This window comes from Vidua macroura, chromosome Z (assembly GCF_024509145.1).
Source record: "Vidua macroura isolate BioBank_ID:100142 chromosome Z, ASM2450914v1, whole genome shotgun sequence".
Taxonomy (NCBI): Eukaryota; Metazoa; Chordata; class Aves; order Passeriformes; family Viduidae; genus Vidua; species Vidua macroura.
Genome location: NC_071611.1, coordinates 2,930,860 through 2,958,570, shown reverse-complemented (window position 1 = coordinate 2,958,570; position 27,711 = coordinate 2,930,860). Strand labels below are relative to the sequence as shown.

Genomic DNA, 27,711 nt, shown 5'->3' with positions numbered 1-27,711 from the left:
AACCAGAAAGTTCAAACCTGAGACACACATCCACAAGAAACATGGTTTTGTTACTTCTGCTGCTCATGGAACAGCTTGTTCCCACTTAGATCTTTAGTTGAAGATATTAGCAAAGATGACACTTCTTCCATTAAAACTGTAGTTTCCAAAAGTCATCAGCTTTTTGACAGCAAAAGGCGGGGGGGGGAAAGCCTTTTAAAGACTTTTTACATGTCTTTAAAAGGTGACTCTTCTGGACCATTTATGCAAACAAAGTCCTAACACAAGCATATGTCTGTTTCATTGTGCTGAAATATGAGTGGTGAGCATTTGGGCCAGCAATCCACAGCTCCTCTGAGTGCAGGCTGGGTGTGTTGTACACAAAGAAAAACACCAAGGTGTTTGTCTTTGTGTTGACTCTGAGAGATCTTTTTAAAGCACAGCAGAAAGGAACTACTTTCTGTTCACCACCTGGGGATGGAGCTGCCAGACCATCACAGTGGTCCCAGCAACTGGGTCCTTTATCCCATGGGCCCTTGTTGCTTCTGAAAGCTTTTTGCATCTAGCCAACTTGTAGGTGTGTTGCCCTACATTCACATTTTATTTACTGATCTCCCATAAAGCCTTTGACACCATCCCCCACAACATCTTTCTCTCTAAATTGAGATGGACATAATGGTTTATCTATTAGATTGACTAGGAACTGGTAGGATGGTTGCATCCAGAGGGCTGTGGCCGATGGCTCAGGGCCCCAGGTGGTCCCTCAGGGCTCCATCTGGGCACCAGTGTTATTGAATATCGTCATTAATGGCACAGACAGAGGCATCCAGGGCACCTCGGCGGATTTGCAGATGGCACCAAGCTGAGAGGTGCAGCTGGCACAGCTGGAGGATGGGATGGCATCCAGAGGGACCTGGACAGGCTGCAGAAGGGGCCCAGGGGAACCTCATGAGGTTTAAGAAGGCCAACAAGTGCTGGAGCTGCACCTGGGCCAGGGCAGCCCCTGGAACCCACCCAGGCTGGGGATGAGCAGAGGGAGCAGCCCCGGGAGAAGGAGCTGGGGGTGCTGTGGGTGAGAGCTGGACCTGCCCCAGCCTGAACCCCCTGCCCGGGGCTGAGCCCCCAGCGTGGGCAGCAGGGCAGGGGGGATTCTGCCCCTGTGCCCCTGTGCTCAGCTGAGAGCCCACCTGCAGAGCTGCCCCAGCCCTGGCTCCAACAGCACAAGGCCGTGGAGCTGCTGGAGCCAGCCCAGAGGAGGCCCCGGAGCTGCTGCCAGGGCTGGAGCCCCTCTGCTCTGGAGCCAGCCTGGCAGAGCTGGGGCTGTTCAGCTGCACAAGAGAAGGCTCCAGGGAGAGCTCAGAGCCCCTGCCAGGGCCTCAAGGGGCTCCAGGAGAGCTGCACAGGGACTGGGGACAAGGCATGCAGGGACAGCACACAGGCAATGGCTTCCACTGCCAGAGGGCAGGCACAGGTGGGAGATTGGGAACTGGGAATTGCTGGCTGGGAGGGTGGGCAGGCCCTGGCACAGGTTTTTCCCCAAAAACTATGACTTCTCCATCCCTGGGAGTGTCCAAGGCCAGGTTGGACAGGGCTTGAAGCAACCTGGGCTAGCAGAAGGTGTCCCTGCCCATGGCAGGGCGGTTTGTAACTGGATGGTCTTTAAGGTCCACCCAACCCAAACCATTCTGTGATATTATTGTCCTGCTGTCACTCTTGTTCTGTGGCTCTTCAGCATTTCAGATTCCTGTATCTCTTTGCTTTAGGAAGACGTGACCAGGAGCCATCCCCAGTTACCAACACACTGCAGGCTGAACCAGACAGGCTCAATTCTGCAAGAGGACAAGATCATCCCACGTTTCCCTGGTGAGTTCAGCCTCCCTGAGTGTGTGTGGGTGTGTCTTCCTGTCCATGGAATTCTCTCATCTGAGTATGCTGTTCACCTCTCTGCTACGCCAGACCCTTTCATTCAGGCCAGAAACTCATTTACTTTGCAGGGAAGGCAGTTTCTTCCCAGCTGCCTTTCAAACTGGTTCCTCAACCATTCAGGGAAGCATAACCAACCATATCCCTTCACTAGAGCACAACCTGGCAGACAGCACACCAAGCAGAGGATCCTGGTCACGTGTTTGCAGCACTATGAACACATCAGAAATGGGCATTTCAATCATCTCTGGTAGGAAGACCTTGACAACAGACTCTCCATGTCCTGGCAATTGTGGTTCCAGAAACTCCAGATGGAAGTGAAAGGGGAGGGGGAGATTAGAGGAGCTTTGTTTCCTCCATATAGCAAAGCTATAGCAAGGCTCTCAGTCCACCCTGTAGTTCTGACAACCTCAAGGCTCACTTTCAGGATATTGTAAGGAGCAACTACACCTCCAAATGAAAACATATTTAGTTCATTGCAGGATACAGGGGAAATGGGGTGGGAAAAGAGCTATGTCATAACTAAAAAGCCACCACTTCTCACTACAATTACTACTCAGAGATCGGAGAGTTGTGTGCACACATTGCCTGTAGTAGCAGAGCTTCTGCTTGGGACTCTCTTTCCTTAGAATCACAGAATGGTTTGGAGTGGGACATCTTCCACTAGCCCAGGTTGCTCCAAGCCCCATCTAACCTGGCCTTGGACACTTCCAGGGATCCAGGGGCAGCCACAGCTGCTCTGGGCACCCTGTGCCAGGGCCTGCCCACCCTCCCAGCCAGCAATTCCCAGTTCCCAATCTCCCACCTGTGCCTGCCCTCTGGCAGTGGAAGCCATTGCCTGTGTGCTGTCCCTGCATGCCTTGTCCCCAGTCCCTGTGCAGCTCTCCTGGAGCCCCTTGAGGCCCTGGCAGGGGCTCTGAGCTCTCCCTGGAGCCTTCTCTTGTGCAGCTGAACAGCCCCAGCTCTGCCAGGCTGGCTCCAGAGCAGAGGGGCTCCAGCCCTGGCAGCAGCTCCGGGGCCTCCTCTGGGCTGGCTCCAGCAGCTCCACGTCCTTGTGCTGTTGGAGCCAGGGCTGGGGCAGCTCTGCAGGTGGGCTCTCAGCTGAGCACAGGGGCAGAGGGGCAGGATCCCCCCTGCCCTGCTGCCCACGCTGGGGGCTCAGCCCCAGGGTTGGTTTTCAGGGCTCAAGTGCACATTGGTGGGTCATGTTGAGCTTCTCTTGACATGGTTTAGTCTCTAAAAAAGCAGGGCATGAGCATCGAGGTTATTCCCTTCAGCATGGACCGTGTGAGGGTGTAACCCACAGACTTTCAGGAGAAATGGCTTCACCTTTTACAGTCAGTCCCTGAGGGATGCGTATGGCCCCTCTCAGCGGGTCCTGGCAGTGAGAGATCTAGTCTGTGTCTGGTAATGGTCACATCTAACTTGTGGATCTTTTTTAGGCAAGGCCATGCCTAGGGATGAATGTAAATAGTATAACACTGTAGCCCATCCCCCTCCCTCTCTATCAAATAACAAATTATCAACTCAATAAGAGTCAAAAAGATTCTATTTAAATTACGAACTTCAAATATTGGCTTATTTTGAGCTAGTTGGTATGAATTAGCAATCACATTAAAAATGTCTTATTTTTTTGGAAATACATTTCATCTGCCTTTGCATGATGGCAGCCAAGAAAATTTTGTTCAGATTTTCCAAGGTGATTCACTTCCTGGCTTCTAGCAAACCTGGTAAATGTCAGGTGCCAAAAATCTCTTCAACAAGATTTTTGAGCTAGAATGAAAGTTCCATTCCAAAGAGTAACTTTAATAATTGTTCATGCTACTGTTTTTCTATTTTTGGGTCTTCTTAAGAAGACCTCACAAGAAATAGATTATTTGGTTGATATCTTCAGTACATTTTCAGACTCCTAGGGGAAATGTCAGATGCAGTTTTGATTTTGAAGGTCATTTAGGGACATGAACCTCACAGTTGTTGATGTCCTGTTTTTTCCTATTCATTCCTTCCAACACTGCAGCAGAGAGGCAATACTTGCAATGTTTTTAGTGTCTTTCTAACCCTTCTTAAGTGCCCTTTCTGAAAGCAATTTAACCAAAGGCCCACATTTTTGGAATATGCTAGCTACCTTCCTCCTGAAACAGATTTGCAAATTGGAAGTCCAAACAGTGAGGTGCATAAAAACCTTTTGTACCACTGATGGACCTGAGAGGCAAAATCCTCTAAGTGTGGCAATAAAGCAGAGACAACCAAAGCAGGTGAAGTGTGGTCTGCAGGTGAACAGAGGTCACCTCACTCCAGAGAAAGGAGCAGGCTTTGCCATTTCACTTCCCGGTAAGAGCTGCAGAGCTCTTTGGGTTCTCTTTACAGATTCCATTGCCATGTGCACTTGGCTTATTAATTAAAACATATTCTTTACTGTTTTCAATACATTAAATTGAATGTGTCTAATGAATATCCAGCTGCACTCTTCTTTCTTCATACATAACAATTTAGAATCATAAATTGCACTCATTTCAACCCAGAAACATTTTTCCCATTATATGGCTGCTGGTGATAATGTATCAGACAGCAATAATGATGCTTGATTTTCATAAGCTGCACTAAATGGTAAGTGCTCAGAGCTACATGTTTTGATTAGCAGACTAAGCAAACCATGACATGAGAATCCTTATTTACACTGACTACTGAGGATTTTTTCACAAGGTGATTTATTTAGGCAAAGGGACAGTTTAAGTGCACCTGACCTGCCTTAACTGAGTTCTAGATCATCTCAAGCTGGACATCTGTGACACACAAAGCACTTGAGTGATGGTCTTGATTGTCTTATCTAAGCTAGATATGCAAAATCATACACTAGAATTCATTCTGTGCAAGATTTACCAGGAAAAATAAAGTCTATTTTGATGCTGTATGTGTAGAAGTTGAATCAGATGCAGAATATACTCTGGAGAGGCCTGTAGACAAGAGAAAAGGTATTTTGTCCCAGATGTAGGTTTCTGTGCCCTCCATTCCTTTTCCATCTCTCCTCCACCATCCTCTGCAGCAGCCTTGCGTCCCTCACGCCCTCCCTTCACCGCACAGCTACACTTCTTTCATTTCACAAGTGCAATCCCTTCCTGGCACACTAAAAAAAAAAAAAAAAAGCAAACACACCCATGTGTGCCTTCCCTCGCACGCTCTGCTTTGTTCCTTCAGCTCCATCTATCGACGTCCTGAAAAACGAGCGGCCGGGGCAGCAGCTCCCTTCCATCTGCCCCGCACACGCACTAAGGTGACCCACGCCCCTCTCACCACGCTGGTTTAGCAGTGTGAGGGGCGCGGCTGACCCCTGTGTGTTCAGGACAAGCTGGACTCTGACACGTTTAGCTGGATATTAATTGTTTGGGCGGTGACAGAGAGCTGTGCTTTAGTTAAGAAGAGCAGGATGCCAGCCAGCCAAAAGGAAGAATTATCGTCAGCATCACTACCAGACCGCTTGGTTTGAAGGGTGTCCCAAAGCCTATAGGAGGCAATCAGTGTAAAACTACAGAGAGGTGAAGAAATGAAGATGAAAGAATGTGTAGCCACATGAAAACTGAGCTCTTATTTGGCTCAAATTTACTGCTAGTGTTTGACCTTGATTACCAAGTACTTTTTCACTTCAGGTATCTCTTAGCATCTTTCACGGCTTTCCTATGCTTGTGTTTGAAGGAGTGTGTCAGATCATCCCCATCTTACCTGGAATGGCACACACCCAAATAATTGATGGCAAGTAAGGTGACAATGGAGAGATTTCCTCTTCCAGCAGTTACATTGCTCCAGTCCATGCTGGGGAAGTCACCTCTGGCTCCATGGCCAGGCAGAAGTGGTGGTGGTGGCACTGAGTGACTTCAGGGGGTTGCTCTGAAACACTGAAATGATTCATACTCCTAAATAATTTCTTGATCCCGTGTTGGAAGCAAAATGTGAAGTGTTAAATATCATTTTGAAAGAAGGACTGGGAAACTTTTCTTCAGTGATGTATTCGGTTTAAATTGGGTTTGGTAAGTAGTCCAAACTACTGGAAATGCCTCCTAAAGCTTTACTGGGGATGACTCTGAGTGCTGATTGTTTTCAGAAACACACTCATGGCTCTGCAGGTCTCCAAGCATTATCTAAACTGTCCCAGACTACATACTGATGCTGGAAGTCACAGAGAAATGGGCATTTCCATCATCTCTGGTAGGAAGACTTTGACAACAGACTCTCTACGTCCTGGCACTTGTGGTTCCAGAAACTCGAGATGTAAGTGGAAGGGGAGAGGGAGATTAGAGGAGCTTTGTTTCCTCTATTGTAATGAAAGATTTGGTCAGATACATCCAACACAGTCAGAAACTGAGCAACACATCCATCATGGGGTTCTGAAGGGCGACATTACAGCTTTTATCTTCTCCCCTACATATCTGAAGTTTATAAAGCAATTTGGCAAACCTTTCTGGAGATAACCTGTCACCTGGAAGGTTTACAGCCTCGCTTCTGCTCTGCACTACCTAAAGAGGAAAAGAGGTGTACAAATCCATCCCTGTGAACTCAGCTGGGCTAAGGAGAGGTAGCACAGGGAACAAACTTGGCTTGCAGCTTGCTGTATCTGATATGAGCTATGAGAACTGATAGGATGTGATCCAGCTCAAGGCTCTGCAACAGCAGAGGCAAAAATTGCATACAGGCATTTTGGGAATGAAAGACAAAGCTGAGAGAGAGAGAGTCCAGGGTGGATATCCACTCCAGGGTGGATACCCTGAAGAACTGGATTTGCAGCTCCTCCTGCTGCCACAAAAAAATTGGTACTGTTCCTAAGAGAGCTTGACATCTCCTGGGAGGAGTTATAATCCCAGACACCCCAGTCTCTCCCCAGCAGCAGTGTCAGCAGCCAGAGTCTGGCCAAAACCAAAGAGACAGGTACCAACATCACACAGCCATCTGACCACTTGTTACCATGCCCACAGAGAGTGCTGCTTCCAGCCATCTATTTCCCTTATATCTGGGCCTGTGGTGCCTGCAGCTTGGAACTGTTGTATCTCTGCTCACCACTTCCCTGCTCTGAATTACTCCTTGAGCATGTAGCTGTAGAAGCCACTCTTTATGTCAAGATGCTGCAGTCTATAGAGACATGTCCCCACCGTAGGCACTTGGACAGATTTTTACTCACTCTTGCAGGTTTGTTTTTTTTGTTTGTTTGGTTTGGTTTTGTTTTTGTTTTTTTTTTAAGATCAAGCAGAAAAGCAGTTCCAACGAAAAGGAGAGTGTGTGTAAGAAAAGAGGAAGGATATGCTGATTCTGCTGGAGGAAGCATAGGCTGAGGACATGCAATGTCTTCTGTCTAGGAGAGATGTCCCAGGAGAGAGCAGCACTCCCTGCACTCAGGCTATAAGAATAAGAGAATCATCATAGGATGGTTTGGGTTCGAAGTCACCTTAATGCTGATCCAGTTCTATCCCCTGTCATAGGCAGGGACACCTTCCACTATCCCAGGTTGCTCCAAACCTGTTCAGCCTGGCCTTGAACACTTCCAGGGATGGGGCAGTCACAGCTTCTCTGGGCGCTCTGTGCCAGAGCCTCACCGTCTTCACAGCCAAGAAATCCTTCCCAATATCCCATCTAACCCAGCCTTTTTTCAGGGTGAAGCCATTCCCCCTTGTCCAGGCCCTGGTCCAAAGAGCATTCCCAGCACTTCTGTGGTTCCTTTAAGCACTTGAATGCTGCAGAAAGGTCACCCTGGAGCCTTCTCTTCTCCAGGTTGAACAGTAAGATATGGCTGTGGCCACGGGAACAGCCTGCCAAGGCAACCCTCGGATACCTGAAGTCAGAATCACCAGATAAGGCTTGTCCTTTTAAACAGGTACAGAGTCCTCGGGCACTCTTCAAGGCAAAAACCCCACAGCCCATGTGTTTGGTCAAAGTCCAAACCAAACTGCCTCTCTATACAAGTCATGGGGCTGTGGACTTGTTCTGCAGGCCCATGCTATTTCTGCATTTCTTCACACTCATTTAAGCAACCAGTGCATAATCCCCACAGCTGCACATTTCCACTGTAAATTCACTGTCTAGCTCAATAACTCCTCCTCACACACACACACACATACACATACACATACACATACACATACACATACATATAATCATGCTCAGTCTGTGCCAAGGCTGCAAAACCAATCCAAAACCAATCCATAAAATTAACACAAAAAATTTTATCCTCAACCATCAAGTTTCTGAAGAGTGATAGACTTGGTTCAGGTACAACAGAGGGGCAGAAATGGTTTAGATTTTCATGTAGAAACGAGCTTATGGGGGTTTGGGGTTTGCTTTGGTAGTGGGGAACACAGAAGATATTCCAGGAAGCTTCTATCAGAAAGTTATGCAAAACAACAACAATCATCTCACCAACTTCAAAACTTTATCCTTCCCCCATCATCTTCAAGTTATTATCTGTTAACCACATTTTTAAACTGTAACAAAGAAAACAGAATAAAATCAATAGCTCTCTTTGCAGCTAGGAGGACAGAAATATTCAGCTTCCTGGTGGGAAAATTCATTCTTTCTTTCTTCCTTTCCTTCTAATTTTAAACTTCACTTAAGGTTCAGTGATTGAACAAAAGCAGACAAAAAATATTGCAGTTATCTGACGTACAGAAGTGTAACATGAAGTCTGCTCATTATGGATAATATTTATGGCAGATCATAACATTAAATTACAACTCAGCCGCCTCAGCCAGAAATTTGTAACGCCACACATGTGCTTCCAATTAAGGGCTTTTGAAGTTGCCCTGGATATTTATTTTCAAGGGATTTAGTGCACAGAACGATTAAAGTTTGCTCTTGTTAGGAGTTCTGAAATCAAAAAAAAAATTAAGAGAGATTGCAACTGGACCTCAAACTAATGTATACATTCATTTTTGCATGAGTGTATACATGTACATCTGTTTATCTATTGCCATAAAAAAATAAAAATGTGTGTGTTAACATAGATAAAAAAATATATTAAAAGAAGGAGACAAAGGGCCCTTTGTTTCAAATGTGGTCCAAGTCCAAAATTTGTGACCGTAATTTTGTTTATAGGAAATCCTTTATAATGCTAGTTTAGTGTTTCCATATGGAATTCTCACAGGACTCTTTTCTCCCTCCCCCTCAACCCCCCCATGTCCCTCTTTTATTTGGATAAGGCAAGAGAAAAGTGAATGTACATTCCAAAGATGCATAGTCATTCCGGATCAAATTCAATGGATTCTGGCAAGAGTTGAAAAACACAGATGCAGTGTTTTAGGTCTCCTGCTGTGCAGCCTCCAGCCATGAGTGTCTGGTTGAAGCACTTTGTAAAATCATGAAAACCCTATTAAATTCATGAAATATGATATACTGCATTTTCAAGCTAACTTTCCATTGAACTGTCCATGAAGATGGAATTTGGCTGGCTTGCTTATATGGCGTTCACAGACACACAGACACACAGACACAAAGACACACACACACACACACACACACACACACACACACGTACACTCTCAGGCATCGCTGTGTGCACACCAAGACACAGCCAGGAGCTGCTGCGGTCCTTCATCCTCCACTTCTTCAGCTGAATCTTCCTCTGAGAACCAGCAGAGCCTGGATCAAAGCTCAGGAGCTCCCAACAAGCCTGATCTGTCTTTGTACCACATGACTCACACAATGACCCCCAACAATTAAAGAGGTACTGATGTTTAGGCAAAGGGAAGCGGGCATCCAACACAGCTGCCCCTCTTCCAACTTAAAACAAAATCCCTTGCTAGGAAACTGAAAGCAGCCTGATATTCTTACTTCATTTCCTATTGGGTTTCACATAATAAAATCATCATATGTTTAGGATTGGGTTTCCTTTCTCCTCTTCTCAATGAAAAAGTGAGAGCAGTCCCTGGAGGAGAAAGATCTTGCTGTTGAAATTGTCCTCAAGACACGGGCAGTTGCGGCCCCTTGCATGACTGTCAGAGTGAGAAAAATATGTATTTTAGTAAAGCTGGCCTGCTTATTTATGTCTGGGCACCCACGTGGCTGAAAGTTGTAATAAGTTTAATGAGATGTGGCTGTACCTGAGCTCACCATGTAGCCACGTGAGGTTTTCCTTACCTCCGCGTGAGGTAGACGGAGCTCTCCCATAAAATACCTTGTACTTCCAACTGCGTCTTTTATTCAAGGATCTGTAGGTACTTTAGAAACACTGAGATTCATAAATGCTCAGGCCAGACAGGGCATTTGAGCAGTCAGCCCACGTAATACTGACTGTAAACTTCATCCTGTAGCTGCTGTATTGAGCGCAGCACTGTTGACTTCCAGTTTTGAGATGAAGACTTCAAGAGAAGAGGGATCCACTGCCTTCCCTGGTAGTTTGCTCCAACACCTAATCAGTCCTTCTGTTAAAAACATTACTATGCAATAAATAAGCCATGAGGTTTAGGAGGATTTAAGTTGTATGTCTGTGGTTAAGATTGTCTATGGGAGTCTTAACGCCAAAATTTTTAAGCAAAAACAGTGATAATGTGCATCCTTTTCTGTCCATGGTTCCTACCAAGTCCTGCTCCACCAAATCCACAGATGGTTTTTAAGATTTTGTGTTGAAATGGTGATTATATTTGAATATCTCTTCATAATTTTGGTACAAGTTTTCCCATTTTTGTTGTGTGCATTTGTTGTCAGTAGATGATAGAAAGATGTAGGTTGGATACTTGCTAATTAGGTTCACATTTTCTGATGAACAGCTTTATTGCAAGCAGTAAATCAACTCAACTAAAAATTGCTTTGCAAGTCAAATATCCAGAAATTTGTCCGTGTAACTTTAAAATTCCAGATCCCTTTGGAATGGAAATAAAGGCTTAAATTTCAGGACCACAGTGCAAGTTTGACACAATTGCTGGCCTCAGATATGCCAAAACAGAGACAACAGGATGTCTGCTATTTCCCATTCCAAATAAGAAGGTAAAAGGAATGCCTAAAGTCCCTTAAGTATTCACTTTTTTGGTACAAATAGTTTTGAACTTGAGCTTGTTTCAATATTGTTGTTTGCATAAGGGTTACATGTGAATTCTCTTAGGCTTTGATTAGATGATTTACCTTCTGTAGGTGCCTGTTTACTAAAAAGGGAAGTCTAGAGTACCTTATTTGGACCTCCATGTATTTTTAGATATTTGTTTTGGGTGAGAATCCCTTCTTTTTTCCTTACAGAAACACATTGAAATAAAGACATTTGCCCAAGTCTTGCCACAGCAGTAATTGTCTAAGAACATAAACAAAAATGGGTGTATCAGACATAAATACTTTTTTGTTGATGAGGTTAGATTGTGGTATAATTCTATATCACGTACCAGCTAAGCTATTTTACATGTCTTTAAATGTCACTGATATTATGATTCATAATACAGTGCTCTGTGGTCTTCCAATTTCCTTTAAAAAACTGAATCATACATTTGCAGACACTAAAGCAACATCAATTAGCAAGGTTTGTGTTAACAGACATCTTGAGAGGATTAATGTGCAAAAATTAGATAACCAAGTGCATGCCATTAAGGCTTAAAGTGCTACTCCTGCTGTGTCATGTGAACATTTTATGTGGAAAAACACCTGTATTCTCCATCATGCAACAAAATAATGGGGGACTTAATAAGCTTTACTAATTCAATATATAAAGTGGCAGCCACGGGAAGCATGTATTTACTGGCAAGGAACATTGTTTAAAAGAAACAGACAGAAATGGCCTGGGAATATTTTACTGATTTACTAATTTCCAGTGAGCAAGCTGAGTGAAAATAAAATCTGGCATGCTCTTGTCATTGTCCTAGCCTCCACACTCCAACCCCAGCCCTTGCTGGTTACAGCCATCACCACAGGGTGCACAGCCCTTTTGACATGTCTCTTGCAGGGCTACCTTTGGTGGCAGTGACCAGTGTCCATGCCTTGGAGTCCCTGTTATTCCAAAGCCTCCTGACACAGGAGGGAACATGAACTAGAGGTGACAACAGGGTGCCTGGTGCCCTCATTACCGTCTCTGACCAAGATGTCGCATCCTGCCTTGCAGTGCCAGAGTTCCCAAATTCCCCAGCCATGTGAGCCAGCTCAGACCAGAGCCACATGAGCATGGATTTATAGGTTGTTTCCAGAGATGTCATGGAGGTGAGGAACACAATCCATAGAACTCGCAAAGGTCTTCAACCCTCTTGTTCTTCACTTATACAACAAAGCATACAAAAGGTCACGGGCCTGTTGGAGCAAGTTCAGAGGAGGGTGACAAAGATTCTCCAAGGGCTGGAGCCCCTCTGCTCTGGAGCCAGCCTGGCAGAGCTGGGGCTGTTCAGCTGCACAAGAGAAGGCTCCAGGGAGAGCTCAGAGCCCCTGCCAGGGCCTCAAGGGGCTCCAGGAGAGCTGCACAGGGACTGGGGACAAGGCATGCAGGGACAGGAAAAAAAGGTTGTAGACTCCCCACTCCTGGAGATGTTCAAGGTCAGGCTGGATGGGGTTCTGAGTAACCTGGTCTAGTGGAAGGTGTCCCTGTCCAAGGCAGGGGTGGAACTGCATGGTCACTAAGGTCCCCCCCAATCCAAACCATTCTGTGACTCCATGATTCAAAACTAAACAGAAAGCCACCCAAAAAAGAACGGATTACACACACTTGTGTAACTAAAGCCTCTCCTCGTTCCTGCATGGTTTGAATTTAGATCAGGCTCTTTGAGGAATCAGGATGCTACTTACCTCTGGAAAGGCTATATCTTGATTCTGCATTCATGCAGTGTACTACAGTCCACCCAGCTCCCTGACCAACACAGAAAATTTTACCCCCATGCAAATAACAGTACCTGATAGAACATTATAATTAGGATTGGCAGCAATAGCCAGTGGCTCCATAAATTCTCATTTCTATATCCACAACTATTCATCACTTCAAATCCCATTTAAGAGGCTTTTGGATCACAATTCCTCTTCCCCCCTCTCCAACAGCAATAAGACTGTGTAAAGAGAAACATTTTGCTTATTGCTTAAATGCAATTAAATGTTTTGTCCACCACACAAGGCATCAGATCCCAAATCCTTCCCTGCTGCCCAAGGCAAAACTCCAACAAGAGAGTTCAAAACAACCATGTCATTATTGGCAACCATATAATTACTGTACATTGGAGGGATGTTTGCCATGGAGTAAGGGCATGGCACAGTTCAACAGCTATTTCCTAAAATTCCCATTTAGAAAATGTATAAGGTAAAATGCTAGTTTTTCAAAATACAATTCCCCATCCACTTGCAAATCCCAGTAAATAAAGAACAACAATAATAACAACAACAAAAAACCCTACTTTAATTTGAGCTCTCTTGCTGGTGTTCTATTTTTAGATGTAGAACTCATGTTAGCTGTTCTAAAAAGCTTATATTCTTCAGTATTATTCACATTATTCTTACTATTCTTATTGTATTCTATTCTTATTCTTATTCTATTAAGGCTTCCAAGAGGAACTTACTGTTCCTCTTGGAAGCCTTAATAATATATCCCACTAGGCCACGTGTTCCCAGTCCAAAAAGATGGCTCTGCTCCAAGATAGTTTGGGATAGAAACATGGAACAAAGGAAAAGTTTGATACAGACAAACATGCAAAAAACAGGAGCACAACACAAGGCCAACCTGGTCAGCTGAGCAGGCAGGAGCTCAGCACACCAGAGCCTGACTGCTACCAAATGTTATTGTTCACACCACTGGGCTGATTTCATTTAGTTCACTTATTCCTAACAAGGCAATTATTCTCACCACCACGGCTCCACCTTCCCAGTGAGCCTGGAAGAAGACTGGGAGAACAAGAGAAAATAGGAAGGAACTGATTAACATCAAATTCTTCAAAGCTCTAGAACAGACTTTACATGGAAATACCCAGGGAGAAACACAGCTGGTTCTTAGATGCAGAAAGGATTTGTCTGTGGGTTTATAAATTGGATTTATGGGTGGCAACCAGGAGGAGGACTTGGTAGCCCAGGACTTGTTGTGTATATACAGAGTAGATTTTAGCTTTAGATCCAAAGGATAAAAATTGCATAGACATATGTTTCAGAACAGCAAAATTATACTAATAAAATAAAGGCTATTGAAAACAAAATCTATACACACACATTTTTTTTTACAGAGAACAAAGGCCACATAGTACTAAAAAGTACCAGTTAATTTTATCACAGAATCATCACAGAGGTTGGAAGAGACATTCAAGACCAGATAGTACCTCCATCAACCAACACCACCACAATAACCCCTAAAATCCAGATGCCCCTTGAACAGTTCCAGAGATGGTGACTCCATCACCTCCTTGGGTAACTTATTCCAATGCCCGACCACTCTCACAGTGAATTTTTTTTTCTAATATGAATCTGAACTTCCTCTGGCAAGACTTAAAGACATTTCCTCTCATCCTTTCCCTTCAGACATGGCAGCTGAGGCTGACCCTTACCTCACTCCACCCTCCTGTCAGGGAGGTGTAGACAGGGAGAAGGTCCCCCTGAGCCTCCTTTTCTCCAGACTAAACACCTCCAGCTCCCTCAGCTGCTCCTCATGAGACATTTTTTCTAGACCCCTCACCCACAAGATTATGAAGAGTAATTGCACTTATACTGCAGATATACAAATTAAACTCCTATTTTCTATCTCCAGCTCCTAGAACGTGTTCAGGGCCAGGCTGGATGAGGCTTGGAGCAACCTGGGATAGTGGAAGGTGTCCCTGACCATGGCAGGGGGTGGAATGAGATGATCTTTAAGGTCTCTTCCAACCCAAACCATCCTGTGATTCTGTGATTCTGAAACAAACACACTTCTGTTTGGTGCTTGGAAAGATTCCCAAAAAGAACAGGCTACACCTACAGGTCTCACAAGGTGTTTGGGAATATGTACCAGTTAGGATCCACAGTAATAATTAGTGGCTAAAGTTTGCTTAGCCCCCAAAATGCTACGAGGCAGAGACCCTCACACAGAACCCCCTGAAGTCAAGAGTGTTCAAAATTACTTCAGTAGGGTTTCCACATAGCCCACAAGGATTTGATTTCTATGGCTGTTGATCTGTTGCCTTCCATGAGCACTAATTTTGCTCATGTATCTTTCAGTATAGTTCAGCTATCTCTCGGATAATTTCAAATCTGCCAAGTCAGATGGATGTGCTGCATGCCCTGGTCCATAAAAATGAAAGGCCAGCTATTAATTGGCTTTGCCTTCAGCTTAGTGACTTTGGAAAAGTCCCTCTTGCAGCCACAACATTTAATTTATTGAGAGATAGATTTGGATCTATTTATTCTAAGAACAAAATTGTCTGGTTTGCTGCCATTTATTTTATAAAAGAGATAATAAAAATGTAATGAGTATGGAGATTCAAAAATGGAAATGACACAAAGAAAGCAATAATCATTAAAATAAAAATATAAACAAGTCTATAAACCAAACCCTCAAGACATTTGCCATGCAGAATGTAACTTTTATACCTCTTACTTCATAATGCATAACTTTACAAGAAAATTAATTTAATGCTTTTGCTAACCTTACTCAACCCCAATCAAGTAATAGGTAGCGAGAAAAACAATTATATGCACACATAGTAAGCTTTCATTTAGTTCAAGTGGTGATTCAAGTATTTCAATAGCATAATAAAGACCTGAAATCTATTTAACCAATGGCAATACCATGAAAATCAGTTTTTCACATGAGACTCTTTGGATATTTAAATCCACATAAACTTCTATGTCAAGGCTGTTGTAGGATACTTATCTGTGCTGACCTCTATAAACTTCACCAGGTACTTCAGCCATGATAGAGAAATAAATTCTATACACAGGAGGGATGGGGCTTAAGGCCAAAACATGTGTCAGTAATGATGGAGAGGATCTTGGATCCCAGTCTGAGAGGCCAGGAGGAAAGGACTGACACTCATCAGCCCACCCCTAGTAGGATCATCCACAGCAGAGGGTTTAGCCATGGCAGCCCACACCACCAGCCCAACCCATCCCTGGAAGTGTTCAGTGCCAGGTTGGACAGGGCTTGGAGTAACCTGGGTTAGTAGAAGGTGTTCCTGCCCATGGCAGGAGGTGGAATGAGATGGTCTTCGAGGCCCCTTTCGTTCCAAACCATTCTGTGATACTGTGATCAGAGCTAAGGCCCACTTATCATCACCATGCCATCCATGTGACGTCACAACACCTCCCGTGGTGCTGGAAGGGGTTGTCAGAACAGAAGCAAAGGGCTGAAAAGCTCTTTAAACCCTCATCTCCCTCCCTGAGGTCCTGCCCCAAGCTCCCAGCAGCGTGATTCCCTTTTCACTGCAGAGGGAAAGGCTGAATCGTAGAGGTATTGAAGTGGTAGGTTAAAATTGGGGCATTTAGTCCTTACATCTACTCAGAGATAATTGGCTTAATTTTCCCTGTTGTGAGGCCTTCCTGCCTCCTGCTGCCTTCAAAAGACATCAGACTGCACACACACAGATTAGAAAATAGCACTGACTGTTAAAATGTTTGATTACAGATATTTCCATAATCACAAGCAAACATGTCAGACTTAAATGATCCTACTCTTAGGCTCCCCACCTGTAAAACATGAAACAAGGCAGTTCATGCACTTTTCCAAAGCAAGGACAGGGTTATTTCTAGAGCTGACTGAGGCCTTAGGCAATGGAAGAACCATGCTCAGAAAGTGTAGAGATAAGCAAGTATATGCTGCATAAAATATTTTAAGAGACTTTCAGAAGCAGAAAGAGTTTCTCTGTACTAATAAATCCCTGGAGGTTGTGCTGCCCTTGAGGTCAGTGACATGGCTGAGATATCCATGGTCATATAAAGATTGCAATTCTCTAAGCAGCTTTGAGGATAGCCAAAGGCAAGACCTACAAACCAGTCATTATCAACATTCATATTAATCACTTTTAAAACTGGTGAAAAGCCTAAAGCTTCAGCTCAGTAGGTGGCCTGTTCCAGAGCCTGATCCAGAGAGGACAACAGAGCAATCCATGTGTCCCCTGACTTCAGCAGGGCTTGAACAGGGACTTCATGTCTTTGAGTCACAAATGTTGGAGCTTTGGATAGATCCAACCAACCCCACTGGGGACAGAGAATTCAGACACTCATATTACTGCAGAAAAGCATGAACTTAATGCAGGTCTGATAAAACAATGATGTTTCCTTCAGCTGCCCTCATTTTCAGCTCAATCAATGAGCACAACATTCTTCCATGTTTGCCTGGAAGACTAGAAGTATTTTCTGATCAAGTCACAACCCAGGACAGAAGCAGCCAGGAGCCAGCTGCCCGCAGAGGTGGAGCAGCTCATTGTGCCTGGGACAGGAGTCAGGGAGAGACAGCTGCCAGGCTGGATGATATTTTGGTGGGCTGAATGCAGCCCACAGGTCGCTTTTCCTCTGCTTCGTGCGTGTCCGTTCTCCAATGAGTCAAAATTCCCTTGCACCAAGTCAAGGAACAAGGCAGGAGCAGCAGTGCCCAAGGTCCCCTCACACCATCCTGTGTATCTGCTATGAATGACTGCTGAACTTCAAAATTAATTCCCTTTTCCAGATTCTCAGCTTCTTAAACTTTTACAGCTTAAAAAACTTATCTGTCCCATTACCTCAGCCAGCTTGTTGATATGTCAGCTGAGGAACATGTTGGCAAATTGGATGCAAATGTCTCTTCTCCTTTCCCTACCATGCCCAAACCATGCAGTTATACCATCCTGAACTCACATAAACTCCCAACTGTGTTTATTTCAGAGCTGTAAAGCTGATTTGACTGTTCAAATTGATACAAGGAAATAGAAACAAATCGCTTTACAGCCTCCAAGTTGGCTTCTGCTGCCCAAACATCCTGTTTTCTGCCTCAGGCTTCAACAGTTCTCCACCAAATGGGTCTGAGTACAAGTCATGCAGATGAGTTATTCCTAGCACATGTATTTTAGGGGTTTTTATACTCAGATTTCTTTTTTTCTTCATTTCAATTCCAAATATCTGGTTTTCCTTAATCATTCATATCCTTATTAAGGACCTTGCCAATGTCCATTTAAAGCAAATGATGACTTCTTGAATGGGTCAGACCATCCAGAAAGCTATGACTTTTTCCTCTAGTAAAATCTATAACGAGAACTGTGTGAATAACTTTTTTTGTTGTTGTTGTTTAATGTTTGAACTGAAAAACTAAAAAAAATTAGTATAGAATGAGTCTTAAAATTGTTTCATTTTTCTCAAAGGAATGACAACAAGCACAAAAACACAATAAATGTTTTATTGCAGTACTTTTTTCCTTTGAAAAATTATCACTGAATTTAGCTAAACTAGGCTTTAATGCATGCAGACTGTAACTCTTTTATTTTCCCTTTCTGCATTTGATCTTTTTTTATTTTCTTCTGACAAAGTACTCTGCTAAACACAGCTGTTACTTCTGGATGTGGAGTGACCTGAAACTGCTTTTTTAGCAATAAAAGGCATCCGTCTCTCTAAAATTATTCTTTTATATCCAAAGAGAGAAAGAGTTCTAACCTTTTACTCTCTTATAGAGCAAAACTAAGTATTTACTCATGGTGGGGCACGGGAATCAGCCATGGGATTTGACTTGTGCTGTAGCCATGGAAAACATAACCATGGCACAGAGGTGACATATCTAATGTTAAGGACAAAATTATTTAAAGTGTGTTTCTTCAGCAACTATGTCACCACAGCATTTCAGCTCTTCCTGGAAACACAGGAAATCCCAGAGCAGCCTTGTGGAGAGGTATTTTGGTCCACAGCAAGGAGCCTGGGGTGCACCCTGAGTCTAACCTCACCTCAGATAGGTTCAGACTAAGGGATTCAAAGCAAGTGGAAGCTGCCCTTGGTTCTTCCCTTTGCACGAGGAAAGCTTCAGCCAAACCCCTGGCTTTCCAAATCAACTTTTCATGACCTCCAAACTAATCCCAACCTTTGCACTGGACTCAGTACAACTGGCAAATTTATATTGTAAGCCTCATTAAGCCTCCTTTGGTCTCATAAATCCTATATTACCCAAGAACTGGCTATGCAGAAAGCACTCAGGGTCACACAAGACTAAGAGTGTGGCATTTAAATAACTCATACTAGTTAGATGTTTCCTCCACATAACTGGAAGCTTTCATCGAAACAAAATGTTGCATTTTGAGCATTACAATAGAACCCGGCTCTAAACCTAACCTTGGCTGTAGATAAGGCATATCCCTCAGGGTGAAAATTTACTGTGAGTAAAACAAGCTGATGCAAACTCTGTATTTTCCTTCACCGCTGCGCCAAAGTTCAGCAGTAAGGTTCTGCAATGCATCTTTCAAATCCTGTAAAAATAACTTGTACTAATAATACAGAGAATGAAAAAGGCACAAAGCACATCAAGAGGCTAGAGCTTAAATATTCTGAGAGATATCAATACTCTCCATCACAGGACTTGCAAATTTGAAAGTAACTGTAGCTCTGTAGTCACCAGTTTCACAGAGGTTGTCCCTGATCTAAGGGCAGGAATACATACCAAGAAAAAATTCAGAATAAGGTGGCCAAATCTACTGAGAGCAGCATACAGCTTTTCTCTATGGGGTGAATAAAACTTAACCCTAACTATCATTCTGCAGCAAATCATTTCATATTCATAATCCCACCTGAACACTATCTTCTTACATGCTCCTATTGCTAAACAAAAAGTAGCAATACTTTTTATAAAAAGCCCAAACTGTACAAATCATGAACATATCTGGCCTGAAACAACTCTACAACTCTGATACTTTTCTTAATTTAAAAAAATCTCCAACGAATAAATCTAAATTTTAAATTCCTAATACCTGCCTCCATGTCCTTCCAGATCACTTCTGCACCTGCAAATGACTCCCAGCCTCAGGCAGTGCACTCTGCTCAGCCTAAAGGTGATCCCCAAATTCATTCATCTACCCAGCTGTGAGAGTGAACCCAGTGTTATTCTCACACACAGGGTGAAATTGGGAGTACCTTACTCAGAGACACCAATACCAAATTTCCACCTCTTTCCCACTTGAAGAACTAGGTGTTAATTGCAGAAATTGGCTATGGCTTTGTCTCCACTTCCCCTTTTCATAGAGTCCAATCTGTCTCTATAAACAACTCCCTCCTTTCCTCTCCTCTGGAAGAGCCAAACCTTGACCTTCCCCTGGATCTCCAAGCTCAATTTGAACACATCTCCAAGCCTTGTCTGGGGAATTCACAGCACTCACACTTGCAAATGATACACAGAAGGAGGTCTGGCAAAACACTCTTTTTTGTTTGCCTTCCCCTTCCTCACAAACATGGACATTTCACCTAAAATATATGATTTCATAGATTTTAGTCTCATTCATCCCCGTACAATGGGCACTAATTCCCATTCCCAGCGCTAGATGTGGACTGGGCATCCACTGACCCCAGCTGCCACTACAGCCAAGAGAAATTGGTAAAAAATGCCCCCTGTACAAAAGAAAATAAATCAATACACTGGGATGTTCTGCGCTGAAGTTCACAAATCTTAACCCTCAGACTGTTTCTAAATCCATAACTCAGTCAGTCTCCAGAAGACAGAAGGCAGATTTTGGTCTGAGTTTAAGTTTTTTACCAGAAACAAGTTTGGAAAGAGGAGACAGCACCACCTGTGTCGGTGGGTAAGGCTGAGCCCTAGCCAACACTTGACACAACTCGAGACAGCCTCAGAATGAGCCAGCAATGTCCCCACTCACCTTGCAGCCACAGGGCACATTTACATGTGAAATTGTAGATAAATTATATTAGCTTCTTAAAAAAAAAAAAAATTAGAGCAAAATTAAACATTTGGAAAGATGTAAATTAAAAATATATGTATTATAGCCATTTTAATTTTTTTTTCTTAGAAACTTCTAACAATTTTTTTGTTAGAAATTTCTGTAAAGGAATGGGGTTGCTCTGTACACCCCTTCAAAATCCTCAGCAAAAGGAAGAGCAAGAGAAACCTTGCTCCATCATGCAGTAAACAAGTCCCCACTTGCCAACAGCACCAGAAACATTTTTTTATGCACAGCAACAAGAATCCAGAGCAGCTCCACTGAGACTGATGGATATGAATGACCCTTCTCTCACTTATATAAGTGATGTTTTATTAACTACAGAGGAACAAAACCTGAGATGACAGCCAGATTCTATCGCATAAGTTTTTATCTGCAGCCCTCACTTCTCTCCATCTCTTCCATCTCAGGTCTAATGAAAAGACCATTAACATTAGGGGAATCCTTTGCACCGCATTTCCAAAAGACATAAGGCCATTTCTCCAGTGCACAAATGCCAATCCCATGGCACAGGAGCAGATAAGCTGCAACAGAGGTGTGGAGACAACACTCTAAATTAAAGAATGCTTGAAAAGTTTGATTTAGAAGGGGCCTTAAAGGTTTTTAGTTCCAAACCCCCTGCCCTGAAGGGGCACCTTCAGCTAGACCAGGTTGCTCCAAGCCCCATCCAACCTGCTCATGAGTATCCTGCAACACGCCACACTTTACCATTTTATTCCAGTAACTCTGGAGCCAGGAGGCAGCTTGAGAAATTTGTCCTGTCGTTTACAATCTTTGAAGTGCAAACTTCAGGCTCACGCAGAACAGAGAGCAGAAGTGATGTCTGTGTTTTCAGGTGAGGAAAGCTGCAGACTTCAAAGGTTCCGCACTAGTCTGTGAAGCCTCTTAACGATTGTCACCTGAGTTTATCAAAAGCTGGCAGAAAATGCATCTATACATCCAGATAAATGCATTCTTTGATCTGAGTGATAAAAACAACTGTTTTTCTTCATGTAAACTCCTTTTTTGTAAATGTTTATGAACTGTGGGAAATTATGTCTCTGCCAGAATTTAAAATAAAGTGATTCAATGGGTTTGCCTTACACTTACCATTCATTATGCTCACAAACATTGCAGGAATCCCAATGGAGTTTTCAAGGAAGGTTCACAATGTTGTAGTTACCAGGGAAACACATGATAAATTGTTGTTATCTGAAAAAGAAAATCCCCATTAACTTTCTATTAAGGAGCAAGCGATGTGAACTATATGGAGAAATGCCTTTACGGTTTCCATATTAAAATGCTGAGTGCTTTGTCCCAAGATTTAACCAAATAATGGCCATGCTCTGACATCTTAATCCACTGTGAACAGCACCTAGCATTTTACAGTCTGTGGTTTACCGTGCATTCCTAAAGACAGCTGGATCAGCCCAGGAACAGCAGACACCATGTGATTGTGTTTGCAGTTAAAATATTTACAAGCAAAGCTTTGCTAAGCTAAGCTAGAAAAAACACCAATGTATTTCACACCAGATTGAAGGGGTTTTCCCAGCTCCCCAAGGCTTGTACAGGATATCCAACTCCAGATGAATAGCTTAAAGGTTTAACAACAAGGTAATTTTGCATAGAATAAACAAGGTTTCTCAGTGTATGTTAACATCAGCCATTTGATCTTGGAGCACAGGTGCTGCAGATCACCAATCACCTGTCTGCAGAGCACTGATGCAGTCATGGATGCTCCAACCCTTCCTCACCCTTTGTGCTCCTTGGCATAAGAAAACCACATGGCACCACCTAAGCAGCCACAGAGAAAAACATAAAAACTTCCTTGTTCAAAGCCCTCTTTGAGCTCTTGCAGACTGGGTGGGCAGCTGAAGCAGGAATCACCACCCTTAATCACTGTCCCTCTGAAGGAGCTAATGTCCCTACCATTTTTTGGTCACTCCTCAACCTTTGAGACTGACAACAAGACTGCCTCCAACCTTACTGCAGCATGAACAGGCTGCCTAAAATCACCTTCAGCAGAAGCTAAATTAAATCTGCCTTCTTCCACGCTAAAATGTCCTAAGGCACATTTCCTTCCCTGTCCTCTCTTTCACACCCATCAGTTATAGTATCTCAGCCTGGCAGAAGGTAGCCCTCAACAAAGAGCAGTAATTTCTCTGGCAGCTCTAAACTGATTCACATTTGGCTGCCCATGTCTGTCACACTCAAGCCTTACACAGTAAGACCCTGAATCACTATAGTGAGTTAAAAAGATTTAATCTCATTTAAGAGGTCACCTCTGAATTGATGAGAGACACTCAGTAGCTGACTTACCCAAGTTTTCACTGTGAATTAATAAGAAAGCAGAGATATTGTCCAGTTCCTTGCTGTATTATTCCCACCTCACTACTCTCTGGATTAAAGAAGGCATTCATTTATTTGGAGCTCGTGTTAGGATGCCTAAGCTTTGCACCACATGAGAGGGTGTTTAGAAACACTTCTGACAAGTAGAAGCAGTGTAATGGGATGTGGGAGTTAATTTTTCCCTCCTGATGAGATGGAGCAGTGACTGGTTCTGAAAATGAAGACAGGCATCTCATGGTCAGTGTGGAGGAGAAAGACAGGGAAACATCAAAGTGAAACTCAGGAAGATGCTGACACAACAAGGCAGGTGTGACCAGCAGGACAGATCCTGTGCTAAAGGAGAAGTGATATGACAGGACAAGAGGACACAGCAATTCTTCATGGGAAGGGTTGCTAAACACTGGAGTCCCCACCCCTGGAGGTGCCCAAGGAAAAACTGGACATGGTACTCTGATCTAGGTGACAAGATGGGGATTGGTCAAAGTTTAAACCTGATGATCTTGGGTTTTTTTTTTTCCAATCTTTATGATTCAGTGGAAGAATCTGCAAGGTTTAGACACAGCCTGAAAATGAGGCTCTAGAGCAAACTGAAAGAGCGCCATGAGCTGAAGGTGGGTGACAGCACAGAGAAGCAGGAGAAAAGGTGGGAAAGGGAAGGCACAGTGAGCCCAGGAGCACTACTGGCAAGGCTTTTCCTTCACATATCTTCAGGTCCATTCCTGCTCCAGATCAGACAGGATATCTCACCCTTCCCTGACCCCTCTCTTGTAGGAAAAGGCTGATTCTGGTGATGGTCACATCTCTTAGGGCATAATGCTCTAGGGAAGGGAGGGATATTGGGTTCTCTCTGAAGGCAGAACACACATCCAGCCTCCCTTCCTAGCTGTCAGGTCACCTGGCTGGTTTCTCATAATATCCAGAGGCAGAGCTTTAGTTGAATGTTTGACATCACACAGCTTCACACCACAGATTTAGCCCTTGCTGTAAATCAGTGTCAGCAGGATGCAAAATAATGGAACAAAAGTCTCATTTTAGTCTGTTGACCTGTTTTCTTTTTCCTTGCCTTATTTTTACTTTTACTGCTCTGCTGCTTAAATCCATTCCTAAAAGAAGCAAACCCTTTTTGTTTCCATTTGCAAAGGATTAAAAAAAAAAAAAAAAAAAAATAAGAGCGAGAGAGACGCACAAACACAAAAAGCCAAAAAGAAACAGAGGAGAGGTATGTGTTATTGGACAAGTGTTTAATTTATGGAACTTGGCCGGCAGAACAAGAGTTTGAATTGTACTTCAATAAGTGGAGCTCTTAGAATAAATGTGGCTTGTAAAATTGTTTTACAGTCTGCTTTGCTGAACAGCCAACACCTCATGGAAACCTTTGAAAAACATTCTGTTTAGAAGCTACGGTTTTTATATTTCATATTTTCTCTATTTGTTTTCCCCTCTGGTTGTATAACTGGAACCATATGCAGGAAAACAGGATTTTTGTGTCTTAAAATATCTACCTGACCTGACTACTTTTATTATTAAAAAACAGACAGCATTTTGAAAATTCTTCATGTATGAGGCACTTGGTTCAAACATGAAGGTGTACTTGTTTGATATCTCAGTGAGCTACAGATTTCCTGAATAACCTTAGGACAGTCATTTAGCTGAGACTCATCACGCCTCTCCCTGCGCACACGTGGTGCAGCTGTGTGCATCTGAGCTGTCTGTCTTTCCCATTATAGACAGAAAATGTGACAGCATTTGGGACATGATTCATCTGTGTAGGATGGGGGAGGATGAATCATGCTCTAGATGCATATATTGACCAGCCCTTCACTGGAAGTCAAGGCAAGATGCTCAGGTACAGACATTCACACTGCACACACCGACCCTCGTAGGTCCCATCTCGGTCTCTCCGTGTCACTGCAAGGATGACACTTCTGGAAGTTAATCCATCCCATCCCAACGATGATGTCCCACACACCTGGGTGATCTCCCTGGAGATGATACTGATCATTCCATGTCAGCCATGGAGAGGCAACATAATGGCAAGCCTTCAAATGGTTACAGGGAGTCAAGAGGAATAGAACTAATAGAATATAATGTATTAAAATAAATTCTTCCCTGGAAGGGTGATGAGGGCCTGGCACAGGTTGCCCACAGAGGCTGTGGCTGCCCAATCCCTGGAAATGTCCAAGGCCTGGAAGGTGTCCCTGCCCATGGCAGGCGGTGGGACAAGATGAGCTTTAATGTCCCTTTCAACACAAACCACTTTACGAGTCCATGAATCCCTTTCTAGCAACACCATTCAGGAGATCTGTGGTAAGGAAGCCAAATCCTCCTCCTTCACATTTACACACATGTGCATGTGTGTGTGTGTGTGACTGTGGCTGTACAGACAATCCAAACACAAATGGTGCCAGCACAGCTTCTACCACAGGCACCAATAAAATCCATTAAATAAACTCTGTGCCTCCACTGGCAGAATGGGAGATACTGCTGCAGCAGAGGGGGAAAGAAGAAGTAGTAAACTTTCGCCTTGGAGCAAAGTATTGCATTACACAATGCAGAGACTGGGAGAGGAAGACACAGAAAGACTCCAAGACCACACTGTAAAAGCCAATTATCTAAATGAGGATGTAAGAATCATAATTAGCCCCACTGAATTACCCCAACTGCTAATTGTTGTAGTTGTGCTTGTAAAGATATGATAGAACTGCTGTGAGATGTGACTTCATTTAATGACTGTGATGGGAAAAAAGGTCATCTGAGCACCTTTTTTACTTTTGGGTGTTTTTTCTGTTTGAGTGGTTGTTTATTTGGTTTTTTGTTCTTTTTTTCTTATTTTAAAGGTCTCAGAAACTATTCTCAGAAACTGTGCTGCATGCATCCTCAGCAACTGTTCTGAAATGCCCTGATTTTTTCATTTGCTTTCAACACCACAGGTTGATCCCTGGTAGAGCCTCACTTGGCAAAGTCATTACGACTCAGCCAAGCGTTCTGTCAGCATCCCAAAGTTTTCCCCTCTAGCTGTACATGGTATTTCTTCTCTATTCTTTTATGGCTTCTTATGAGAGAAATGTGCTTTTGCAAACTGTTTCTTTTCAAGACCCTTGTGAGGCCACGTCCCTTGAAGTCAATGCGTTTCTGATGACTGTGCTTTCAGCACAGAAGTGGAAAGATAATTTATCCAGGCTTGGCTTCAGGTACCTTAGCACATGGCCAAGCTCCCAACACAAACAGCAGCCCTGCAGAACATTTGGCTCAAGTGTTACTCGTCACCCATCACGCTGATCATGCACCACCTCACTCTTCTGACCAAAAAATTGGTGGGTTTGATTTTTTTTTTTTTTTTTAATTTGCATGAGGCCACCAGATCACTGAAAGCTTTGTCATATTGGTATGCTGGGAACGTTCCTTTAGCAGCACAAGCCAAAGAGAAACCCAGAGCTTGAAGGCTTTAAAAATACACATCTCTGTGCTGTCAGCACCCTGTGCCTCAAAAGCAGGCTGCAGCAGCTGTCTGCTGGGGGATGAGCAGGCACAGGTAGGTCTGGAGGTGAGTCCCAACCACCTGGCACTACCCTGCAGTCTGGAAAATGTTCTTAACAAGCAGGCCTGCTCATTACCACACTGATGAATTGGTGTTTGCTAACAAAAGGCCCTTTCTCAAGGAATTCCTCATCAGCCCTAGGTGTGCCATAAGTGATTCAGGCTCTCATTAGCCTTAATTAGATAATTGTTCGAATGATTTCTCTGTTATTCATGCAGCCTGTACCACTGAGCACCAGCCCATCGGTAGACTGACAGGTGTTCCCTGAAAAGAAATGGTGTTTTATTTCCAGGGTGGAATGATCCCACAGGGATCACTGTGCCCATCACAACCCTCCAGGGTCTTATCCAGCTGTTCCAGCCCCTTGGGCTGTTCGTACATAAACTCAGCCCCACAATTCACCACTGCAGTGCTGCAGACACTTTCAGCACCCCCAATTTTTTTTTTTTTCTTTTTGCACTACTTCTTTCCCCAAATCTGGTAATTCTTCAGCCTTCTCCTCCAGCCATATGTGTGTGCTCCATTCAAGATGAGACTTAGTTCCCTTCCAATCCATAAGAAGAAAACAAGCAGGAATCATAAAAAGGGGCGAGTTTTGGGGTGGTTTTCTTAGCCCCAGAACTTCAGTGCCCGACCTGATATAGATTACAGGCCTGTTGCAGATGGTTCAGTGATTTAAAAGTACTAGCCTGAGACTACAGATCCCATTTCCAAAATCGTCAAGGTTGACCTTGGCAAAGTCTCTTAGGCTGGAACTTTTCTTGCCTGCAAACAGACCTCCAAAAGCTCAGCCACCAGGCTCCCTCTGCAGCCAGTGGAAAAAGAGAGGCAGAACACCCTCGGGTTTTGTTTTTTCCTTTTTCACAACTCAGCTAGGTATGTTAGGAAAAAGAGATACCAATCACTCTCTGGAGATATTAATTTCTCCCTACAGAGAGGAACTGACTGCAAAGGAGTCTCATATGACGACATTCCTCTTAACTCCTGACAGTTAAATGATGTGAGCAAGACAATAATTTTAAAAATACACAGGTCCCACATCTCCATTTCAGAGGGAATTGAGCTGTGCAGCCCTGTAAGGAGCTCTGAAGTCATGTTTCTGCTTTGTAAAACCCCCAAGTAATTTTTCCTGGTGGGGTTTAAAATGAGCATAAGCTT

At 43.7% G+C, this 27,711-nt stretch overlaps 1 long non-coding RNA gene across 1 annotated transcript in view; it reads right to left on the bottom strand.

Moving 5' to 3' along the window:
- Positions 1-4,670: 4,670 nt before the first annotated feature.
- The window catches only part of LOC128821405 (uncharacterized), a 28,797-nt gene continuing 5,756 nt past the window's right edge, over positions 4,671-27,711 (bottom strand). Inside the window, exons 2-4 of the long non-coding RNA XR_008441102.1 lie at positions 21,777-21,878; positions 5,620-5,792; positions 4,671-4,856 (exon numbers count right to left, since the gene is read on the bottom strand). This is a non-coding gene — a long non-coding RNA (uncharacterized LOC128821405). The remainder of the gene's footprint in view (positions 4,857-5,619; positions 5,793-21,776; positions 21,879-27,711) is intronic.